At 36.7% G+C, this 24541-nt stretch overlaps 1 long non-coding RNA gene across 1 annotated transcript; it reads right to left on the minus strand.

Annotated features, from left to right (window-relative positions):
• Positions 1 to 1569: 1569 nt before the first annotated feature.
• On the minus strand, positions 1570 to 23449 carry LOC150087254 (uncharacterized). The gene is made up of 3 exons (XR_016546875.1): positions 23375 to 23449; positions 7417 to 7516; positions 1570 to 1637 (listed from the first exon to the last, which is right to left on the minus strand). It is a non-coding gene; the product is annotated as an uncharacterized LOC150087254 (long non-coding RNA).
• Positions 23450 to 24541: the final 1092 nt, after the last annotated feature.

Raw genomic sequence — 24541 nt, forward strand, 5'->3', positions numbered from 1 at the left:
CAGTAGGATAGGTAATTTAGCTAAAACTGACAGTTAAAGCTAAAGTTAGAATAATTTTGAAGCACTGGCAAGATACAACTGATCCACACACAATACTGTACATAGCAGAAAACCAAAAATCTGTCCCTATGTATAGACAGAAAATGTAAACGTATAGACACAGATTTTTGTTACACTAGGACAGAGGTTCCCAAACCTTCTCGGTTAACGGCGCCCTTAGTGTCCCAGTAATTTTTTCATGGCACCCCTAGGCCAAAAGAAATACCTAACACAGTGGTTTTCGACCTTTTAATATATACCTATATAATAATTTTATTCTTTATATAGGGGTACTAAATAAAGATCACCACAAAATTAAAAAGATATGGTACAATGGATAACGTACACCTTTTTATAATGAAATAAATATACAATTTAAAAAAATATATAATAATAATAACTTTCATTAACTTAAACCCAAATTACACAGCACCCCGGTTGAAAACCACTGCACTATGAAGTTGACCCATTGGCTGAGAACTAAGACTGTGCATTATTAATAGGATCTCATGTACTCTGCTAGCAACAGGTAGGCATTACTGAAAGAACTTCACATGAAATTGTATCATTACCCCTAAATACTTCTAGCTTTAGAATACAAACGTGTGAAGGACTGTACTTTTATGTTCTTTGTATATCTAAAACATTCATGTAGCTGAATATTTTATTTTAATTAATTTCTGTGTGTAGTAAAGAAAATAATATTCAGTTAATCGTAATGCAAGGATAAAAATACATTGAAAAATGCTGAAATAATTATAAACAGGGCAATTACAATACCTACCAGAAAATTTTTCCACTATTTACAAGGAAGTATTCAAGCTATTTACAATTATGGCTGTTCTTTCCCGCAAAAATTTTCCAAATGAATATTTGACTGGTTGTAGCATGCTCTAAACAACTTCTTGGTAACTTCCCATTTTCCCATGGTTCCATAGTTCATCTTCTTCAGTTTCATCTCTCACTGTATTAGTATTATAAGAACCAGCAGACCCTGTGTTAACCCTATTATTTTTAAGTTAATATATTTCCAAATGGGACAGGTCATAGCAGTTCAAGAATCTTGGTTCATGCCATTAACCTTTATCATTCCTCAGATCCACTATTAGAAGTTTTCCTGAACCTTTAAGGTCTCTCTCTCTCTGATTAACAAAGGCTTTTGCACCTTCTCTGTTCAACTGAATTCCACTTTTAGACTTTTAATAAAAGAATTCCTTCTCCCAACTAAGGCAGGCCATGCTGACAAACATTTGACTTACCTCAGCTTTTCCAGCAAAGCCTTATATTTCTAACTAAAGTCTTCACTTCTTTTTGCTTTAAGACATTAAAGCAAAATCTTAAAGTAAAAAATTAACTTCATTCTCACTGTATACAATGGGAAGTGAAAATAATGGATAATGGTACTTATAAAATTATGGAAACAACATGAACAAATTAATTCCAAGAAAATTAATCAAATTACCAAAGAACCTCAATTGCATGTTTTATTAAATATATTCATTATACCCTGTTGTCCTATTTTCTAGTCTTACCCTATTTCCTGAAAATCCAATAATTTCTAATAGCTTTGTAACTCTGGAGGGTAGATGAGAAATAATCTGTAAAGAAAAAAAAAATGACAAACTATATTTAAATTCAGACAATTTGTTTAAATTAGCTAAAACTGACACTTTATAGTTCACTGACACTTGAAACTAAAACTTTACAGCTCATATCTATAAAATTTTATAATGCATATGATTTTAGTATTACCAATGCGTCTGTGCATCAATCTTAAAATATAAATAAATAAATAAATACTACAGAATGGTTTCAGAAAATAACACTACTCTGAATTATGTTTTTACATCTTTTCTGCTGAGGAATTTTTGGTACAAATGCATACATATCATTAAGAAAATATTGCAGGAGGAAGACGCCGAAATAGATGACAAGCTGGCTGGTGAAACAGAGCAGAAAAAGATAGAATGGGACAGTTACAGAGCAACAAAAAGTACTGAAGTTTACAACAGGTACAAGTTCATTTGTAATTGTATCACAAATAAAGTCAGGAAGGCGAAGGCTGTGTATGAGAAAGCATTGGCTCAGAGAGAAAAGAATGGGGACAAGCAATTTTTTGTGTATGGGAAAACAGGGAAGAAAAAAGTGAATCAGGCTACATATAACACTGTATTTTTCAGCTTTTGTATGGGGAAAAACCTGCTATTATATTGGATGTAATTTTTCCACATTCACATTCTTTTTTGTGAATCCCCACTGTTAACTAGCTAGTCACTATGCAAAAAAAAAAATATTGGGAAATCTCCTTGTTCAGTGCTATTGAACTTGTGCTTGTTTGAGACCATAAAAATTTGTGACTCCGATGCATGCAGTTCATAACTTAAGGTTTTTGTAAGGTTATTTTGGTTTTTAGTTGATAGTTTATAAATTTCTCTGAGTATGCGTTACTAAAGTTTGTTCTTAAAAAGCATATTGGAATAATTTCTTTGTTGTGAATTAAATTCCAGCACTAAATTATGCCTAAGGAAATTAGGCATGATTTCAGTAACTGTCGATTTATTTAATGAAGAATAGATTCTAAATTGTTTTGTGCCAGCTGTAGAAAACTATTTAAAACAGAAAAATCTAGATTTTAAAGTTTTATTACTATTGCACCAGGCCATCCAAAAGATTTAAGTCATCAAAACATTGAAGTAATGTTCCTACCACCAAATACAACTTATTTAATTCAGCCATCAGATCAACCTTTAAAACTCATTCCATCAGAAAATCATTACAATGGATTTTGGAAAATATTGATTCTGAATCTATTGAAGTGATGGGAGGCATGGAAATATTTTTCAATTATGTACTGTATCAAAATCATAGCTTTATCACTCAAAGAAGTAAAACTGTCAATATTAAATGTGTGTTGCAAAATTTATGGCCAGAGTCAGTTCATTCAGGAAATGTGGTCCAAATGGCAGCAAACAGAATCCGTATGACAGTAGAACTTGCTAAGTCAGTAGGAGGGGAAGGTTTGATGATATGACTACTGAAGACGTTCACAAATTACTGGTAGAAAAGAGGTTGGAAAAGCAGATTTTGTGGAAAAATGGCATTGAGGAAAAACCAAATCAATTCAGAGGATGATAGTGCAGATGAAAATTCTGAAGTTTCAAATTGTACACTAAAAAGCATAAACTTAGCCGAGCAATTAGAATCTTATTATTTTTTTTAATGCAGATCCTTCGACTGGAAGGAACACAAAGTTCAAATGGGAGCTTCAAAAATTCTTAACTATATATCATGCAATTTACAAATATCTATCAAGCAAAAGCAAACAATCCCTGAAAACTGATTTTTTAAAGAGAGCAGAAGATACATGAATAGATTCTGCAGGAGAAAGTTCAAAAGGTGAAGATATTCTGCAACAGAGAAAATGTTCTCATTTGATAGTGCTTAGCAGCAATGAAGAGGAAGAAAATTAAATGAATGTACATTATCTGATATATATGTATCACAGTTTGTAAGACATTTGTTCAGTTATTACTATTTTTAATAAAAATTGAGTTTTCAATAGTTATAAAAAAAATTATGCATATTTGTTAGCTTTTGGAACATGACCCCCCTTTTATCCCATATAACATGGTTTCACACTACACAAGATTTTATAAGAACCTAACTACCATGTTATACGAGGGTTACCTATACTTTACATTTGTCAATGTTAAACTTCAGTTGCCACTTCTCGGCCTATCTTCCCAACTTTTCTAAATCCTTTGCAGTAGCATACTGTCATTAACAACCCTGCCAACCTTTGTATGGTCCGCAATGTTGGACATTAAGCCTTATATGCCTTCATCAATATCACTGAAAAATAGAGAAAACAACTGACCAACACCAAGCCCTGTGGGACTCCACTAATAACATTAGTCCACGAAGAGCAGTGTCCACTGATTACAACACACTGTCTTCTCCCACTCAACCATCCCTTTATCCATAGCAGCAACTTGCCCTTAATGCCATATTGCTCCAATTTGTACAGCAATCTTCCATGTGCAACAGTATCAAAGCTTTCCTGAAATTCAAGTATATGATATAAAAATTATATTTTCCATCCAGTTCCTTTGTGACAACATTGTAGTATCCAGTCAAATTGGCCAGACAACACTTTCCCTTAATAAACTCATTCTGTGTCTGAACTATAAGTACAGTCTTGTCTAGATGATACTGATGCTTCTTTAACCAGTGACTCCATTATTTTCTTGGAACAGAAGCAAAACTAACAGGTCTGTAATTACTCATATCACCTTTGATCCCCCTCTTTGTGAACTGGGAATATATTTGCACATCTCCACTCCATGGGGACCTCCCCTAAATCCAAGGATGCTCTCATAATTATGGCTAAGGGTTTAATATAACTGGAAAGATCGCATCCACCCAAGGTACCTTTCTTATGTTTAACTTCAACAATTTTTCCTCCAATTTGCTCTGTTATCACAAAATCATTTAGCTCCCTGTTAGAGTTTGATAAACTTTCTGTTCACTTCTCTACAGAATTCTTCATGTGTGAATGTAGATACAAAATACTCATTCAGTGTGTACACTACCTGAGCAGGATTATCAACAGTCGAGCCATCGATATCAAGCGGACCAATCTGATTCATCCCCTTTCTTCTAGACTTTACATAAATAAAGATGTCTTTGCTGCTTTTCTTTGCATTCATTGCCAGAGACTTCTCATAACCTGCCTTAACTTGCTTAACCTTCCTTTGTGACTTGATTGCAGACTAGTTTCTATCTACCATTCAGTTCTGTATCACCTGATAATTTATATGCATCCCATGCATTTTTCTTTTCTGCTGCATGTCCCGTTAGTTCATCTGACGTCCATTTAGATCTAAGGCTTGAACAGTATTTCTTAGAGATGGTATGAAAAGCCTAGTAATTTTTATGATTATTTCCCTGAATGGTTCCCATTTAGAATTTGTTGTTGATAACATCATCAGTTGGTCCTAAAGCACAGAATTTAAAAACTGTCTGAGAACACTGTAGTCTAATTTACAAAAGCAAAAGACCCTCCCTTTACCCTTGATGGTAGTTATACCTTTAAGTAAATGCTACATCAATACACTGTGATCACTACATCAATACACTGCCACCTACTGGATCTTTTATCTGCAGATTCTTAATGCATGAAGAATCATTGCTGATAATCAGATTAAGAGTATTGCTCTCTTATTGCCTCTCTAAAATAGTGCTGTAGAAAACAGTCATCCAATAAATCTACAAAAGTCTTGCTAGTGTGTGAATGACTGATCCATTCCAGTCAATATCTAGAAAGTTAAATTTCCCCATTATAAGACACTGATTTACTGGCCAACTCAATTTCTCTGTATAGTTATTTGTTGTACTCATCACAGTCATTAGGCCGATAAAGTGCTCCTACTCTCATTTTTGTTTTCTGAGTGTTTGTTACACCAAACTGACTCAACTTTGCACTGCCTTAGATTTTATATGCTTCTTAACTGAGAACATAATCCCTCCATCTATGCTTTCTGTACACATCTTACTCCCCATATACAAATTCGGCTTTCCTTATATCTGTGTGACACCAAGTCTCTGATATCCTCACGATGTCTGCATTTGATGACTTGACCAGCACTTCAAATTCATTAAATTTATTTACTATGCTGCTAGCATTGGTGTACATGCAAGTATTAATGCACTTTTTACCCTTAGTCACCCTAACATAGCCCATGTATTTCTTTGTTCCATGATGACCCACAGCAATCTTTGAAATCCTCTGTATGTTCCAAAAGAAGCAGCACAAAAATCACTTTCACCTCTGCCTGCAGTTATTGTTAAACTTTTAGTCTGTGTGTCCTCCCCAAGCTAGCAGTTTCTAACCCACCTAGCACTGCCTCAATAGTATTGGCAAATATTCTTGCACCCTTTCTATTTATGAGTATCCTATCCCTGTAGAAGCAGTCTTGCCTGCTAACAAGCACAGACTAGACTGAGAAAAATTCTACCCCGTGAGCCTTGTACAATTTCTCTGGAGACAAATTGATTGAAAGGCTCTCATCATATACTTCCTCCTATCATGTCTAGACAGAATTTTAAAAAATTTCAAATTTAACCCTAACTTGCAACCTTTTCTCAGCATTGCCTTTACTTCCTTTGCTGCCTCCTCTAATATAACTTCAACAATTTCTCAACTTTGCTCTCAGTTATTACAAAATCATTTAAGTAAGTCCTCAGATCTCATACTCTTAACATCATTCGTGGCAACCTGTGCAACAGTTTTCACGTTTCATGACCTTAAAAGATGATATCTGCTGTCTACAACATTATTTTTGCAACTAGCAGACATACCCTGGTCCTACTCCACCTATCCTTCTTGCACAATATATTTCTTGTTTCTGTGACAATAGAGTCAATGACAATAACTAACACCTGTGGGACCAGCACATTCTGTCTTGGGGGTTGCCGCTTTGTTACCTGACACACAAGTGCAAGCTCTGGTGTAGAGGTGGACCCAATGATTTAATTTCTTTGAGGGCATCTGCCCTGTTTTCGAAGCTCTGATAAACACCACTCAAAGCTGTATTGACACATAATATCCTCACACTCTTTACATCGAACACACACAAAGACATCTTCCTTGGCTGTATCGTGACGTTCCAGATAAATCTGCAAACATCAAACAAGTAGTACATTTTGTAAAGCCATAATTCAGACGACAACTGCCCTCTCAGTTCTCCCTTGAACCACAGCACCCCCACTACTTTGAACCCTTTGCTTTGCTTGCTGTCGTCTGAGGTATCATTTCCATTCAAATTCAGTTTAATGGAGAATAGTACACTAAACTAATATACTTAAATGCAATAATAACTTTATGCGCTAGTTATGCAGCAATAATATGTATTATGCTAACAAGGTTATGTTATTAAATATGTATATTACAATATCGAGTTTACTATTTATGTATTACATTATCAAGTTTACTATTTATGTATTACATTATCGAGTTTATACTATATTGTTACACTTATAAAGTTATAAGTGGCATAGCTAATTATCATAGATAATAAAATTATCTATTAATGGCAACCTTCATGATTCGCAAAATCTTAAAAACCATGAGGAAACCACAAAATGGACCATAAAAACCATAAAATCAAAGCACTTTGCTACCACTATTCTTTTTTTTTATTATTATATTGATGATCCTTTATGATGGATTCAGCGATTAAAACTTGTAACAAATGTGGAAAGGCCTGGGTGCAATTTGTTTACATCATAGTAGTAAATAACAGATAAATCTATAAAATCTGAACTTACTAAATCTGAAGTCAGAATTAAAATAAAAAATATTGGTATATATCTTACCACATTAAAGATTCCAAGTCCCATTCTTACACCACTTTCATAATGCCTTTTGCTTTCCTCATTTTCCCAAAACCTGTTTTCCAGAATTTGCAAGCATTCTCTATAATCAAAATAATTCTTTTCATCAAATTAACTGTTAAGTTTTACAATACCAAAACTGAGAAAACTAACATTAAAATTGAAAAAAAACCTATTACAATATTAGCATTAAGAGTAGAAAAATTGCTGAAGAAAACATAATTATAAATCAGCCATTAAAAAAAAAAAAAAAAACTTGCCAACTTTGTACATCCCTTCTAATAATTATTTCCAATCCTTTAAATTTATTCAAACTACCCACTTCCACAACATCAGGTGCAAGTTTATTCAGCCAAAAATCAATTACCTCAGTCTGAAAGATCCTTTTCCAATTTAAATTTGTTCCTTACCTATGATCTGAAAAAGAAAATAAGTAAGCTATCAACACACCCTATTCAAACAAATTAAAGCCTTAAACAATTCAATTGGGCTACCCTGCAGATTACTAGTTTCTAGATGCTACAATTTACAGAACTCAAGTCTTTCTTGGTAAGAGTACCCTTTTATGCTACACCCAAACTAATCTTGTTGTTGTTCTCTGCACTGTACCAACAGATCTACATGCTTTCTACGATGAATTTTCCAAACCTGCTTGCATTATTGAGAATGTTGCCTAACATTGCTTTATATGACAAGATCTTTTAATCCCTGACAATCTCTCTCTCTCTCTCTCTCTCTCTCTCTCTCTCTCTCTCTCTCTCTCTCTCTCTCTCTCTCTCTCTCAGGGTAATTCAGAAATTTTTTTTTTTTGGCTGGTGCAGCATAAGCTTCAGGCTTCCTTGTACCACATAGCTAATAATAATAATAACACAAGCACCCAGCAGAGCAGTTCACTCGAATTATAAGGCACCCAGAGACAATCCCAAAATTTCTCACTGAAGGAGTCACATATCTGAAGCCTAAAGATGAAGATAAAAGAAACACAGTGAAATACAGGCCAATCACATGCCTCCCAACGATGTACAAGATCCATCCTGACCAGCTGCATAACCAAGAAGATATCAGACCACTTAGAGAGTCAGAACATAATGGCCGAACAGCAGAAAGGATGCAAGGAGCAATTAACCATAGATGCCGCAGTTATGGAGCAAGCCTTCAAGAAGCACTGCAGCCTATACACGGCCTACATTGATTACTGCAAGGCCTTCGACTTCGTACCTCATAGCTGGCTAATAGAGACCCTGAAGATCTACAAGGTCAATCCGATAGTGACAAACTTCCTAGGAGCAACAATCGCGAAATGGAGTATCACCATTAAGGTCAAGAACGTCACAACCAGGCCAATCCCCATTAGAAGAAGAATCTTCAAGGAGATGCTCTGAGCCCACTATGGTTCTGTCTAGCACTCAACCCACTATCCACCATGCTCAATGGCAGAAAGTATGGATATAACCTCAAAGAAGGAAGATAGAACCTGTACACCCCTCACCCACCTGATGTGCATCGATGACATGAAGCTCTATGCGGCAACCGAGAAGCAACTCCAGCAACTACTCCGGATCACAGAAGAATTCAGCAAGGACATTAGGATGGAATTTGGTCTAGAAAAAAAGCAAGATCCACACACTGCACTAGGGAAAATTAGTTTTGGCCGAAACTACCAGCTGCTGACTGGTAAAGAGATCGAAGCTATGACAGAAGCAGAGACCTACAAATACATAGGGATGATGCTTTTTTTTTTCTTTTTGTTTTTGTTATTTGTTGGCGCATCGGCTTCTGTGGCCATAATGCACCTCCCAAGGTTTTTGCACTACTCCGATCCATGCCTGAGGCGGGATTCAAATCCGCGACCTTTGGGTTGCTAAGCAGGCACTTTACCCACCCGGCTAGGGATGCTGCAGGCTGAGCACTTAGAGCACAAGGAAATCAAGAAGTGCCTGACCAAAAAATATCATCAGAGACTCAGAAGCCTGCTGAAAACAAAATTGAATGGAGGGAACACAGTTAAAGCCATAAACACTTATGCAGCTCTAGTACTAACATACATGTTCAGGGTCATAGATTGTATTAACACCGAGCTAGAAGATATCATGTGAAAGACAAGGACAATGATGAACAAGAGTCGCCAACACCACCCGAAGTCAGCAGTGGAGAGACTAACAATACCTCGGAAAGAGGGAGGAAGGGGCCTGATAGACCTGATAGAGCAACAAAAAACAGCAATAGTTAACCTGAAGGATTACTTCGAGAACAGCACAGCACTACTCCACCAGGCCATAAGGAAGATAGATTAGTACCCCACTCAACCTAAGTGAGGAACCCCCACCCACTCAGACGGCACAAGAAATGAAGTTAGAAAGATGGGCAAAGAAGACACTCCATGGAAGACACTACAATGACCTCTATCAAGATCACATCGATAACACTGCATCCAATGCATGGCTCACAAGTGGGACGTTCTTCCCCGAGACTGAAGGATTCATGCTGGCCATCCAAGACCAGGTAATCAACACCAGAAACTACAGAAAATACATGGCAAAGGGGCCCAGAATGTCAGATGACATATGTCGATGATGCCACCTGTACTCAGAAAAGATCTAACACATCACCGCGGGATGCAAGGTGATCACCCAGACTTAGTACACTCATAGACACGACCAGGTAGCCAGAATAATACATCAGAAGCTAGTGAGGAAATACCAGTTTACCAAAGAAAGTGTACCATACTACAAGTACGAACCCCAGGCAGTACTAGAGATCCGAACTCATAAGCTATACTGGGACCGCACCATAATATTGGATAAGACCATCCCGCACAACAGACCGGACATAACCCTTGAGGACAAGATGGAAAAGGCTAATTACCTGAAAAGCATTCATTAGGGCAGGTGCGATTAGGGCAAGTTACCATTGAGGCAAGTGACCATTGGTGCTTCTGAGCACTAATGGTCACTTGCCTCATTCATAAAAAAAATTTATTTTTTTATGAATGTATTTCTAAATATGACCATGATTCTAAAGAAAAAAGGTTAGGTTAGGTTACGCCCTCCACTTCGGGAAGGGTTCAAGCTCGTATGGGATTCAAGTGGAGGCAAGCTGACCTTTTTTCACCATTATGGAAAGTGTTCATTAGGGCAGATGCGATTAGGGCAAGTGACCATTAGTGCTTCTGAGTACTATAGTGGTGCTTCTGAGTACTACTAAAGTGGTGCTTCTGAGTACTACTAAAGTGATACTAAACCGATGTTATTGTGTGTTGTGCTCATGCACCAATCAGCACATCGTTTGCCATGCCTACCTGTCAATCAATATATCATTCTCGACTTCTGCTCCAGACCAATAACACCTACCGTCTGTTTACCGAGCCAGCAGCGCAAGAGTGACGTATCAGGAAACTAATTTTTTGCGCAAGTTATCCGACATTTTTCGTCGTTCTCGTGTTGGCTTTCTTTACCTTCGTCATGGTTTAAATTAGATTTGAAACCATTTCCAACAACTTCCTATGAATTACTTCAAAATGAATTTCCTTTACAAGAAGTGAGTACTTTCATAACTTGTAATACAATTCATACTTCATTAAAATAGGGATGGATACCAACTATGACCACCTCAAATTTTTTTTTTTTTTTTTTTTTTATGTAAACCCCAAACACGAGAGATATTAGAACCTATAGTACTTAGTACCGTGCTTGGGTTGGAGGTTGAGAAGACGAAAGAAGATATTTGTTGACATTGGACTTGAACTTCTGTAGACTGTAATTTTCAGGAAATACGTATGAAGGAAGGTTGTTCCAGAAAACAGCAGTTGAATGAATAAACGAGGAAGATGAAAAGTTGGTTCTGTGAGTTTGAAGTTGGATAGTAAATAGATGTTGGCTGGTGGCAGCACGTGACCAGCCAACATCTATTTACTCTATAATTCCAGCTCTCTCTTTCAAAACTGTTTTGAAAGAGAGAGCAGGAATTATAGAAGCCAATTCAGAAGAACAGTGCCCATGGAATTATCTGTATGCAGCAGAAACAGTACGTCTATGAGACAGCGAGTGGAGAGACTCTGTTAGAGATGAATCATTAATTAACCCAACTGCTCTCTTCTGAATGGAATCAAGAAGCCTGAGAGCGGTTTTGGGGGCACCACCCCAGTTGTGGGAACAATATTCCATGGAAGGGTAGATTTGCGATTTATACAGAGTGAGCAGCTGTTTGGAAGAAAAGTAACACCGAGAGCGAAAGAGAAAACCAAGTTTTTTAGATGCAGAAGAAGCAATATTTGTAATGTGCTTGTGCCAAAAGAGATTAGAAGTTAGGGTAATTCCCAAAAGAGATATATCATTTTGCCTAGAAATCGGAGTGTCACTAGAGATAAGTATAGGAGCAGAAGAATCCTTTTTGCGAAATATAAGACAAGACTGACTTTTAGAAGGGTCGAAATCAACTAAGTTGTCTTTGTCCCACTGGAAAATTACCTGAAGATCAGCATTTAAGGAATTGGTAGCAGATTTTCGAGAAGTTGAAGCTGATTGAGCCGGACAAGGTTTCTTAAAATGGAAAGTGGAATGCAATGTGCTATCATCGGCAAAACTATGGACAGGATTTCCAGTCAATGGAAGAAGGTCATTAATATACAAGAGAAATAGAGTTGGGGAAAGAACTGAACCTTGGGGGACACCGGTGGGAGCAGAGATGGGCAAAAGTTGCGGCCAATGCTTTGGCAAGAGACCAGAATGCTCGGCTACCATTAGGGCAAGAAGCAAGTTTTCTACTCTTAGCCTGTTCAAACTCTAGTTTGGACTGATTAATAACTGCTTTACAATTGTTGCAAGCTTTGGTGTACGCAGAAAATGTAACTGGAGAATTAGAAACAAGCCAATTACGATATGCAACATTCTTCTCTTGAACAGCTTTAGCACATTTATTGGAAAACCAAGGTTTATATAAAGAACGAGATTTTAAAGTGGAGTGTGAGATAAAGGATTCCATTCCTGCGAGAATAATTTCACTGACACGATCTGAGGAAACGTTGACATCAGAAGTTTTGAAACAGTATTCCGACCAAGGAAAAGAAGAAAAGAAGTCTCGCAGGTCATCCTTTTGCATTCTTGTAATGCCAAACAACGCGAGGTTGGTAATAGCCATGAGATAAAGGTTCCATTGGAGAAGAGACAATCACCAAGTTGTGATCTGAAGTGCCTAAAGGACCTCTCACTTCGACCATGTACTTAGAAGAGTTGTTTGTGAGAAAAAGATCAAGCATATTGTCTGTATGATTAGGATTCCGGTATTCTTGTAGGTGAATGATGTTTTTTTTTTTTTTTTTTGTTATTTGGTTTTTAGGAGCATTAGCAACTAAGGCCATATTGCTCCGTGGATATGCGGTGGTCAATCTCTGACCTTTCCGCATCCTCCGTATTTGGTGGTCAGGGGCTTGAACCCCGGTCTAATCAAGAAGCGTGTGCTACGCACTTCTGCTCCTGCCCACCTGGCTACGGAGGTGCCGTAGGTAAATGAACAATCAGTGCAAGGTCATTAGTAATTGCAAAAGCCTCAGCATCTCGACCAGCTGGGTTGGTGTGACTAGAAAACGGAAACCAGCTGGAAAATCACCAAGGAAAATTACCTCACTGTTAGGAAAGTTGGACTGGAGAAAGTCAAGTTGCAAAGAGGGGAAGTCAAAGAGCTCCAAGTGATCAGTGGAGTTGGGAGAACGGTAGAGACAACAGATGAATTTGACACAATGAGGTAGAGAGATTTTAAGCCAGAGAAGATCAAAGAGAGGAGATTCCAAATTGCCAAATCTCTGACAGGGAATATCAGAATGGACATATGAACAAGTACCACCTTTGAGGCGAGAGGAATCATACAGCGAATAATTTGGGCATCTGGGATGAGCAGTAGTTGAATCAACCAATAACTCAGATCTGCCAGAAAACGTACATGGGGTTTGGCAGACTGCAAGTTGTAATGAACATCATTGAGATTAGAATTGAGACCACGTATATTTGTGAAATGAATTAGGAAGTGCTTGGGAGGTTTACATCTTTTTGCAGATAAGCTTGCTCTATTAGTTTGACAATTCATGGTGTATTCAATAGTAAGAAAAAGTGGGTGGGACATGCTGTATGAAGTAATGAAATTTTTGGATATGGCATACACATGGTAAGAATATACTCAGATCCTTGACATAACGTGGCCTCGACAATGCTCCCTGCATACACACTACTCGGACTCCCTCCAGTCACTATCTGACAGATTAGAGGTAGCAAGATTATACACTAGCTGATCCGGAAGCCTCCTAGAGAGTTACCAATAGGTTTGGTCCGGTGTACTAACTAGCGGCCGGCCTGCGAACACTGTTTTAGAGCTGTACCCTCGAAATGTAAGAAATATTGGGTCTCACCACGATGTTCATCATAACCTCAAAAGTCATCAATCATACACTTCAAATGGATTTATATATCCAACATATCCTACTCATTTGCCGGGATGTTGTAACTGAGCGTTTGTTATCACCTCCCGATTATCCTTTATGCAAATTCATCATTTACGTTATGAAGATCGACAATATGGGATCATTGGACAAGTAATAAATGTACCAGTTAATGTAAATACGATGGTTCATCAATTACCTACAGGATTAGATGACGATTATGCCATTGATGTACATATAAAACAAAGACTCATACATAAATCATCATATCTACAAGGATGTGTGCAGAAGAAAATAGTGAAAATATGGTTACGGTATTTGATAAATTCACCTTTGTATAAATTCTACATCATAAAAGCGAGTGACAATTTCTTGGGGACATTCAGATGAAATTGTGGAACCTGACAACAATGATGATGAACTATTGTTAATTCAACAACAAACATTATTATTGTCTGAAGATAAATATTTATGTATAACAACGGATCAGAAATCATCTCCAACAAGTTTCATATTTGATATACATGCAGAAGAACTTTCTTTTCCAGCTATATATTTGGGACATGCACAAAAATTTAAAAATGGATTGAAAATTACTCCCTTTATGATGGCATCAAGTGAAATTCGTAGATCTGATCATCGGGGAGTAACTCCCCAACATTTGCTATATATGGCAATGAAAATTATGCAAATGCGTACCACAGAAAATTTGAAAATTGCATTTAAATCAGTAGGAATAACAGCTAACATTACTCATTCTATATTGGAATCGAAAAAATTTTAAACAAGTCATTAGAGACTGCTCCAGAATTATGGCATTCACTACAATTTCGTGAATTAGTACAAGTTGTTCGACAGTCCGATAGTACATTTTCTAAAATTCTTACAAAAATAGGCAATGGAGAAGCATTATTACCAGATGAACTTAAAATTATAGAATCAAGGTTTTTTACCAAAGAAGATGCTACTAATTTATGTCTGCAAGGGATTCGACTATTTTTAAGAAATAGTGATGTAAATTCCTATAATAAAAATGCTTTAGTTACAGATGAAAACCATGAAGTGGTTGCACAAGATTTATACATGGATATCATTCTGAAGAACAATTAGAAAGTATGCAAAACAAAATTCATAAAATGTCAGTGACTGAAACTGCAGGACTTCCATATATTCTACCATTATTGAAAGAATAACTGTACGTGATTATTACAAATATTTATGTGGTCGATGGATTGGTAAACGGTGCAATTGGTACTTTAGTATATTTTGAATTTGAGGATGATGAAACAATTAAACGAGTATGGATGAAATTTCCTGAGTCAAAAATAGGACATAACCTTCAATCTCACTATAAACAATATGTGAAAGATAAACATTTACCTAGTCAATCAGTACCTATTAGAAAACGAACAACTATGATTCCATTCATGAGCAATAGGAAATTAACATATAGATGTACACAATTTATTTTAGTATGTGCTTGTGCTTTGAGCATACATAAATCTCAAGGAGGGACCTTCGACAAAGTTGTATATAATTATGAGAAAGATCATCAACAGCAACTTGTATATGTGGCGTTATCTCGAGTGACCTCATTGCAAGGTTTATATATTAAAAATCCCCACGATGATTTTACATTTCACCATGGCAATGCTATTAGTAATATAGAACTTTGTGGTGAACTAGATCACTTGAAAAATAATAAGCTGCCGTCTCTACAAGATGAACTGCAAGATTTCATACAAAATTATATATCTCTATTGTCAATGAATGTGCAAAGTTTACGGGTCCATGTTTGAGATATCGAAACGGACACAATGGTTGGATAATGATGAATGATAATGATTTTCTGCTTTTGGTGCCCCAAAAGAGAGTCCTGCTAGCCCGTACCTTAATCCAGCACTGAACACAGATCCAGATAATAAGAAAATTAATGTAAGTCTGAAATGTCATGTACTGTATTTATTCAAATGAATTATTTGCTTGCCGTGTTGAATACTGGTAAACAACCAATCAGCTGACCAGCACGACTTCTGAGTATGTGAAACAGGAGGTTGGATAGGTTTCATGAGTACTGCTAAGTTACAGAATGGTAATCTCTTTAACTCTTAATTCGTGCTTAGTAGCAGCACTTATTGTCTCAATTGCCTGAAGGACAGAGATGCGAACTGTTAATGAGTTCCCAGTTAAGTCTCTCGTAATCCGTTCATTATATGGAAATTTTTTTTTCTATGGAAACTATTTTAAATGTAATTACCAAGGGGAACTCAAAAAATATCGTTAAATAGAAAATTCATTTTAAATAAGTTCATTAAACAGAGGTCCGACTTGTTCATGTCGGAAAAAAATTTTTGCGCCCCCCTCAACTGCTGCAAATAAGTGACACTTACCTCATCTACCCACTTGCGGTGGCCCTGAGCATTAATATTAAGCAATGTTTTTTTGGCAAGCATCAGACTGGCCAAAAAAACATTGCCTAAGAACCTTTATTCAGAACTGAATCGAGTCACCTTTATTTCGAATAACAACAAGTGTGCAGCACAGCATGGCGTCTATAAGGTGTTTTAGTGCCTTTTGGTTAAATTCAGTGGCGTAATTATGTCAATGCAGTGCATTGGACCCACAACTGAAAGGGAGCCCACTGCTCTCCTGCCCGAAACAGAAAAAAATTTAATTGAGTAAAAATGTAAGTTATTTAGTTATGTTTATGATAAAATTTACTAGGTCTACAAACAATAATTTTTTTCACATGAAGCATGTTTATTGTTAGCTAGCTACACAGCACAAGAGAAACTGCAGTGAATAGAAGTGCAATGGTATTAGCATAGCTGCTGCTTCCAGGGCAATTTTTTTAAGGATTTTTTTTATTTTTACCAAAACAAATATTTTCAAGGGGTGGGCCCACGCTAAACTTTGCACTGGGGCTCATTTTTTCTAATTACGACACTGGTTAAATTGTAACCATTCTTCCAGCAAAATATAGTGTAGCTATAAAGATAAAGCTGAAGGAAGAAGGCTTCATTGCCAAACAGCTCTTTCCAGCATATCCCACACATTCCCAATGGGATTGAGATCAGGTGAATGTGATGGAAATGCATGTCATGATCTCCGAACCATTCTTGCACAATTCTGGCATGATATGCTATTGTATCATCCTAAAGTGCTCATCACCTTCAGGATCAAGGTGTAGCAGCATAGATAAGCCCTGTGTGACACTGAACCTTCCACTGGTATCAACACACACAGTCTATGCCAACAAAATATTCCCCGTACCATGATACCACCTCCAGATGTTTGCGTTGTCTTAACAAGGCAAGCAGAGTCCATTGCTTCACGAGGTTCTCACCACACTCTCTACCTACCATCAGTGCAAAACAAAGTACAAAGTTACATTGTTCCACTGTCCAATCAGACATTTTTGGCACCGCTGCAAAGAAATTTTTCTGATTTTCTATGAAATAGGGCGATTCTGGGCTTTGCTGAATTTGTTATTTGCTACACACTGGATGTCATATTTTTCCATACAGTCCTCCTTAGAGTACAATGGCTTTGCTCTTGAAGTATTGTTTTTCTGCAACATTTACACTTTTTAGATGTGGAAGAATTACTTGCTTTCCAGTCATTAAATACCTCTGAGATGGATGCCTTCATGAAATCAATTATGTCTTTCGTTTCTTGAATCGTACCTCCTACTAAACTTGAACCCATAATAGGAGCTTTTACAAAGTCTGATAGATCATGCATTTTCCCCATTCTAGCATCAGATTATTACAGTCGATCAGCTTTTGTAGTCTTTATATTCAATGAGGTAACCTGTCATCACTCCCAAGTCACAATTTTCTTTGCATCTATTTGAATTTATTCACATTTATTTGCATTTCTTCTGTGTGTGACTGTCTTAATACAAAGATTTGTATTTTTTTCTTTTTTTGCCTAGTGTGTATTATAAATAACAGAAGATGCTGAGATGCTGGGAATGAGAGTAGCCTGGTGCAGGCAAAGTTTTTACGGCTGAGGAACATAGAGAAGTTTTTTCTGTTTATTAACTTAAATTGGCTTGAACTGGCATATTAACTTATTTTCTAGAGTAGCTCAATATTCATAATTAGGATACTTAGTTTAAATTTTAATGTAGATAGAGATTTTGTAGGTTATTACTTAGTATCGGTAAGGGTATCCAATCCACGTGTTTTACAAATTTGCAGAGCCAGCGAACCGGAAGTTTTTTAGCTATAGTTAGCAGCTTTATTGACCAATTGTTATATTAAATTATTTTCTGTAAATAGCTTATAGACCTAAGCAAGATCCTTGATTTATTCTGAATTAGGACAGCGAGATTTTGGAAGTTAATTAATATTTAAGTGTCCGTAGATTTACCATTCGTAACTTGCCGCCATTGTTATACGATACAACGTTATATCCCGAACTAGATAGCATTAGCTTAGTATAGTATATAATATTATCAATTAATCAGTAAATTTATTAATCTTGTTGAACGTCATTGTCAATTAAATTGTACTTTTAATTAAATACATATAAAGACTTAGATTTTACGAACGTAACATAATTAATTAATACATAACTTGATACGGAACTTATATAAAGAAACTCGAAGATAATACTTGACACTTAAAAAATATATATAGATATATAGTGTTACAACTGCATTGGGATACAAGTTTAGGGTAATAATTTTGTACTGAAATTGAAATTTTATTGAAATTGAATCGGAATCATGACTCAGACCAGAGCAGCAAAGCAAAAGGTTAAAGCAAAATGGAGTGCTGTGGCTCAGGGGAGAACTGAGGGGGGGGGGAGGCAGTTGTCCTCTGAATCACAGCCTTTTAAAATGCACTGCTTGCTTGATGTTTGTGGACAATCAGGTACAGGACATGATATTGCCAAGGAGGATGTCTTTGTGTGCACGCGATGTAAGGAGGATGAGGAAATGAGCCAACAACTCAGCATTGTTATGGGCTTATATGAGGGCTTGAAGGACAGGGTGGATGCCCTCGAAGGATCTAAGTTGAGGGCCCATCAAGCTCTCAGCTACCCACATCAATGCCAAAGCTTGCACTTGATCATCATGCAACACAGCGGCAACCCCCAAGACAGAATTCGCTGGTCCCACAGGAACTAGTAGTTGTTGGTGACTCTATTGTCAGGGAAACGGGGAACATGCTATGTAAAAAGGATAGGTTGAACAGGACCAGAGTATGTCTGCCAGGGGCAAAAGTTGATAACGTTGTAGAGCAGATATCATCTTTTAAGGGCACAAAGGGTGATATTGTTGTACACGTTGGCACTAATGATATTAAGAGTAGGAGACTGGCAGAATTACTTAACAAGTACAGGTCACTGTTGAAAAAAACCGTGAATTATGGTTGAATTTGAAAGTGTCTGCAATTCTGCCCAGACACGATAGGAGGGAGTATATCATGAGAGCCTTGTCGATCAATACGGCCCTGGAAAGATTGTGCAAGGCTCAAGGAGTAGAATTTTTTTTCAGCCTGGTCTGTACTTGTTAACAGGAGAGACTGCTTCTACAGGGATGGGATACACTTAAATAGAAAGGGTTCAAGAATATTTGCTGATGCTATCGAGGCAGTGTTAGATGGGTTGGAAAACTGTTAGCTTGGGGAGATACAAGGACTAATAGATTAACAGTAGCCACTGGCAGAGGTGTAAGTGATTCTTGCACTGCTTCTATTGGAATGAGCAGAAACCTGGAAAACAATATGCAGCATATTTCAGAGACTGCTGGGAGTCATTGCGGTACAAGTAAACACATGGGTTCTGTTAGGGTAGCTAATAATAGGAAAAGGTGCATGTATACTTGCGTGTACACCAATGCTAGGAGTTTGGTAAATAAATTTGATGAATTTGAGGTATTGCTCAGAACATCAAAGGCAGTTATTGTTGAGATATCAGAGATGTGGTGTCACACAGATATAAGGAATGCAGAACTGGAATTTGGGGAGTAAAATGTGTACAAGAAGGAGAGACAAGATAGGATGGGAGGAGGGGTTATACTATTAGTTAAGAAACACATAAAATCCAAGGAAATGAAGCCAGTCGACATCGGTGGACAGTGCAGTGTCGAGTCAGTTTGGTGTGACATAAGCATTAGGAGATCAAAAATTGGGAGTAGGAGTGTGTTATAGGCCTAATGACTGTGATGTGTTATAGGCCAAATGACTGTGACTAGCAAGGCTTTCGTAGATTTACTGGATGATTGTTTTCTACATCAGCATGTTTGGGAGGCAACTAGAGGGAGTAATACTTTTGATCTGATTATCAGTAGTGATTCTTCATGCATTAAGAATCTGCAGATAAAGGAATCACTAGGTGGCAGTGATTACAGTGTGCTGAAGTGGGATTTACTCAGAGGTAACTACCATCAGGGGTAAAGGGAAGGTTTTTGCTTTCGTAAAGGTGACTACGGTGGTCTGAGACAGTATTTAAATTCTATACGGTGGGACCAACTGATGATGTTACCAACAGCAAATTCAAAATAGGAAGCATTCAAAGAATTTATCTTGGAAGCTACTAGGCTTTACATACCAACTAGGAAATATTATTCAAGGTTTAGGCCTAAATGGATGTCAGATGAACTAATGAGACATGTGGCAGAGAAGAAAAATGCATGGGATACATATAAATTAATGGGGGACATGGAAGCCTATGATAGATATAAGCTGGTCTGTAACCAAGTCACAAAGGAGATTAGGCAGACAAAGGCAGATTATGAGAAATTCTTGGCAAAGGATGCAAAGAAAAACAACAAAAAGTTCTTTACCTATGTAAACTCTAGAAGGAAAGGGATGAATCAGATTAGTCCACTGGATATTGATGGTTCAACTGTTTATGATCCTGCTCAGGTGGCTAACAAACTAAATGAGTATTTTGCATCTACATTCACTCATGAGGAGTTATTCAGGGAGGGGAATGCCAGAGGTTAGTTAAACTCTGGCAGTGAGCTGGATGATTTTGTAATAACTCAGAGGAAAGTGGAGGAGAAATTGTTGCAGATAAACATAAAAAAGGCACCCGGGGTGGACTGGATCTATCCAGTTATATTAAAGGAGGCAGCAAAGGAAGTAAGCAAACCCTTAGCCATAATTATGAGAGCTTCTTTGGCCACAAGGGAGGTACCCATGGACTGGAGATGTGCAAATGTGGCCCTAATTCAGAAAGGAGGATCAAAGGGCAACACAAGTAATTATAGATCTGTTAGTTTAACTTCTGTTCCAGGAAAATTAATGGAGGCACTGGTTAAAGAAGCACTGCGGGATCATCTACACAAGACTTCAGTTATAGCTCAGACACAGCATGGTTTTGTTAAGGGAAAGTCTTGACTGACCAGTTTGATTCAATACTATGATGTGGTCACAAAGGAACTGCAAGCAGGGAATAACTTTTATATCATATATTTGGATCTCAGAAAGGCTCTTGATACTGTTGCACATGGAAGACTGCTGCACAAATTGGAGCAGTGTGGCACTGGAGTCAAATTGCTGCTATGGATAAAGGGATGGTTGAGTGGGAGAAGACAGAGAGTGGTAATCAATGGACACTGCTCATCGTGGACTAATGTTATTAGTTGAGTCTCTCAGGATTCAGTATTGGGTCCATTGTTGTTTTCTGTATTTATAAATGATATTGATGATGGTATATCAAGCTTAATGTCCAAGTTTGCAGACGATACGAAGGTTGGTAGAGTTGTTCAGCACACTAATGACAGTACACTTCTGCACCTGGATCTAGAAAAGTTGAGCAGATGGGCTGATAGGTGGCAAATGAAGTTTAACATCGACAAATGTAAAGTACTACATATGGGAAGCAGCAACCCCAGAGTGATGTATGAACTCTGTGGTACTACACTGACAGTGGTAGAGAACAAAAAGGACCTGTGGGTAATTGTGCAGGCAGATATGAAGTTTTCTGAGCAGTGCAGACAGTCTGCAAGAGTAGCTCATAGTGTCTTGTCAATGATATACAGGAATCTTTCTAGCAGGGATAAGGAGGTGATTATCCCCTTATATAAGGCAATGGTCAGGCCACACCTTGAGTACTGTAATACAGGTCTGGAGGCCTCATTTTAAGAAGGATGTAGAGCTGTTGGAACAAGTACAGAGAAGGGCAACAAGATTAGTGAAATGAACAAAGGGTTGCTCTTAAGAAGGAAGGCTTAAATTTTGCAAATTGCAGTGTCTGGAGACCAGGCACCTGAGAGGTGATTTGATTGAGGTGTATAAAGCCCTGAATGGTTTGAGCATGCTCAATGCTGATGGAATTCTTCCTCTTGCTCAAAATAATCATTTGAGAGGGCATAAATTCAAATTGAGGAAAGACAGATGTAGGATAGATGTGCGGAAGTTTGCCTTTAGCCAGCGGGTGGTTGGTTGGTGGAACAGACTTCCATCCTTTGTTGTGGAAGTTGATAGGCTAAATAAATTTAAGGCTGAGCTGGACAGGTACTTGGAATGAACGGAAGGGTGAAATGGGAGAGGTTTTTTTTTTTTTTTTTTTTGCTGATGCCGCATAAGCTTGCTTTTTTCTTGCATCATATGCCTCTACTATTGCTAATGCTAAAAGCTGTGAGTTAGGAGTCAGTTTGAAAGTGTCCAGAATTTGTCAAAGCACAAGAGGAAGGAATTAATGATGAGTGCTGTTAGTCAGCACAATACTGAAGAAATTGTGTCCTGAGGCAGAATTTTTTCTCAGCATAGATTATGATTGTTAACAAGAAGGGGTGCAAGAATATTTTCTGCTACTAATAAGGCAATATCAGTGTTTAAAAGAATGCTAGTTTCCTTACAAATATTTCTGGAAGGGTATTATTGTAAATTGCAACTGGGCTGGTAAAATTACTTAAGACCAATAAAGAACTACTGACAGTTAAAAGTCTGTTGAGACTGGCAACAGGTTTATGGGAGAATCTCTCTCTCTTTTTTTTTTTTTGTGCACTTCACATTTGTGCTTAGTCTTATGTTGTCTACTAAAATAAAACCCATGATTTTCTTTAAGAATGGATTATCCATTCAAAAAAACAAGGGAGCAATACCTGCTTAAATATTAATCTTAATATGCTAACTGAATACAGTTTAAACATTTCCAAAATATATGAAGTGTTTTACTTATAAAACACTTTATATTATTTTGAACAACCTCATAGATGACTTCACAATTTAAATCATCTTTTTTTTTTTTTTTTCAGTTAAATTTCAGTTATGCACAATTTCAATTAGGTTGGTTTCACATTGTGCACAGTCTTTCTGGACACATATCATGATAATCAGCTAGTCAAGCACACAAGTGCCCAAATATTAATTACATCTTGTTTGCCTACAGATAATTACTGAGAGTTGTCCCAAAATACATAAGTATTTCATACATTAAATTATACTTATTACTTCCAGCATAAAACCAGAATAGTATTTATCTTTAAAATTACATATAAAATTATTAAAAATACATAGAGTTCATTTTATGTAATAATTTTATATTTACTTGTATGCATGATAGCATGTTCACACTCTTAATCCTCCCTTGACAAAATTTACCAGGCTCTGATCAGCAACAAAATTCAAGAGGGCCATCTGCAGTAAGCATTCAGCATAACATAATTCAGCATAAACTTCCTCTAAAAAAAAAAAAAAAAAAAAAAAGTAAGTAATGATATCTAAATCTGAGAAATGCTTTTATGCAAATGTTTGATTTGATTTTTAATGGCGCAAAAACTACTATGGTTATAATTTAATGATTTGTAGAATTTCTTAAGATACCAATTTAGATTGACTCAAGTAAATAGCGTAGCTTAATTTTACGGTACTGACCTTTTGTATAATCTGCAGTTGATGCTTAGGATAGGATGGATACTAATTTGAGTTTAAATTGGGATTAATATGGATAAATTTAGTTTTAAAACAAAGGTTAAAATATGCCCAAGGAAATAGAAGTGCACATCTTTGTCCTTGGTAGTACCATAAAATTAAGCTACACTATTTACTTGAGTCTATGGTTATAATGCACCAGGACAATGTTAAGATTTCAAAAAAAGATTGGGATATTGGTAACTTTTATAAAAGGTTACCTCATAAAAGGTTTATACATATACATCAATAAATAAAAGGCAGCATAACAGTAAAAGAAAATTGTCTATTTCACATGTGTATACATATTAATATCTTGTAAAAACTTAAAAACTGCTGACATGTGGTCACTGTCAGATAAAACTGCACTGAGTGCAGGTGTACTGCTAAAAAAAATAGTACCGGAACACTCGTCGATTAACTACAAGTAGTTACCCATGCTTTTTTCATTTGCAAAAATAAATAAGTCAAAGATTAGAGTATTTGTTCAGTATTTATTTATAACTATTAAATAACAATTTCAAAAGTAATAAACAAAGACAAAAAATTTTAAAAAATCAGAAAAGAAAAAAATGAAAATAAAAACTTCACAATAATATAAAAAACACTGTTCAGAAGAATCATAGAAATTCCCATACAGGATCGATTACGTATTCTTGTGTGACTGTCCTTTTTGTTTGTTGGTCAATAGCAGAACGATGAGACTGCAACCAAGTTCGGACATAAAAATTTGGATTCCATAATTCTAATGGTGGACCATGTAGTTTAATAAACAACAAACTTGTCACATGTTTGACAAGGATAT

Source organism: Mastigoproctus giganteus, chromosome 4 (assembly GCF_048544385.1).
Source record: "Mastigoproctus giganteus isolate SK-2022 chromosome 4, ASM4854438v1, whole genome shotgun sequence".
Lineage (NCBI taxonomy): Eukaryota > Metazoa > Arthropoda > Arachnida > Uropygi > Thelyphonidae > Mastigoproctus > Mastigoproctus giganteus.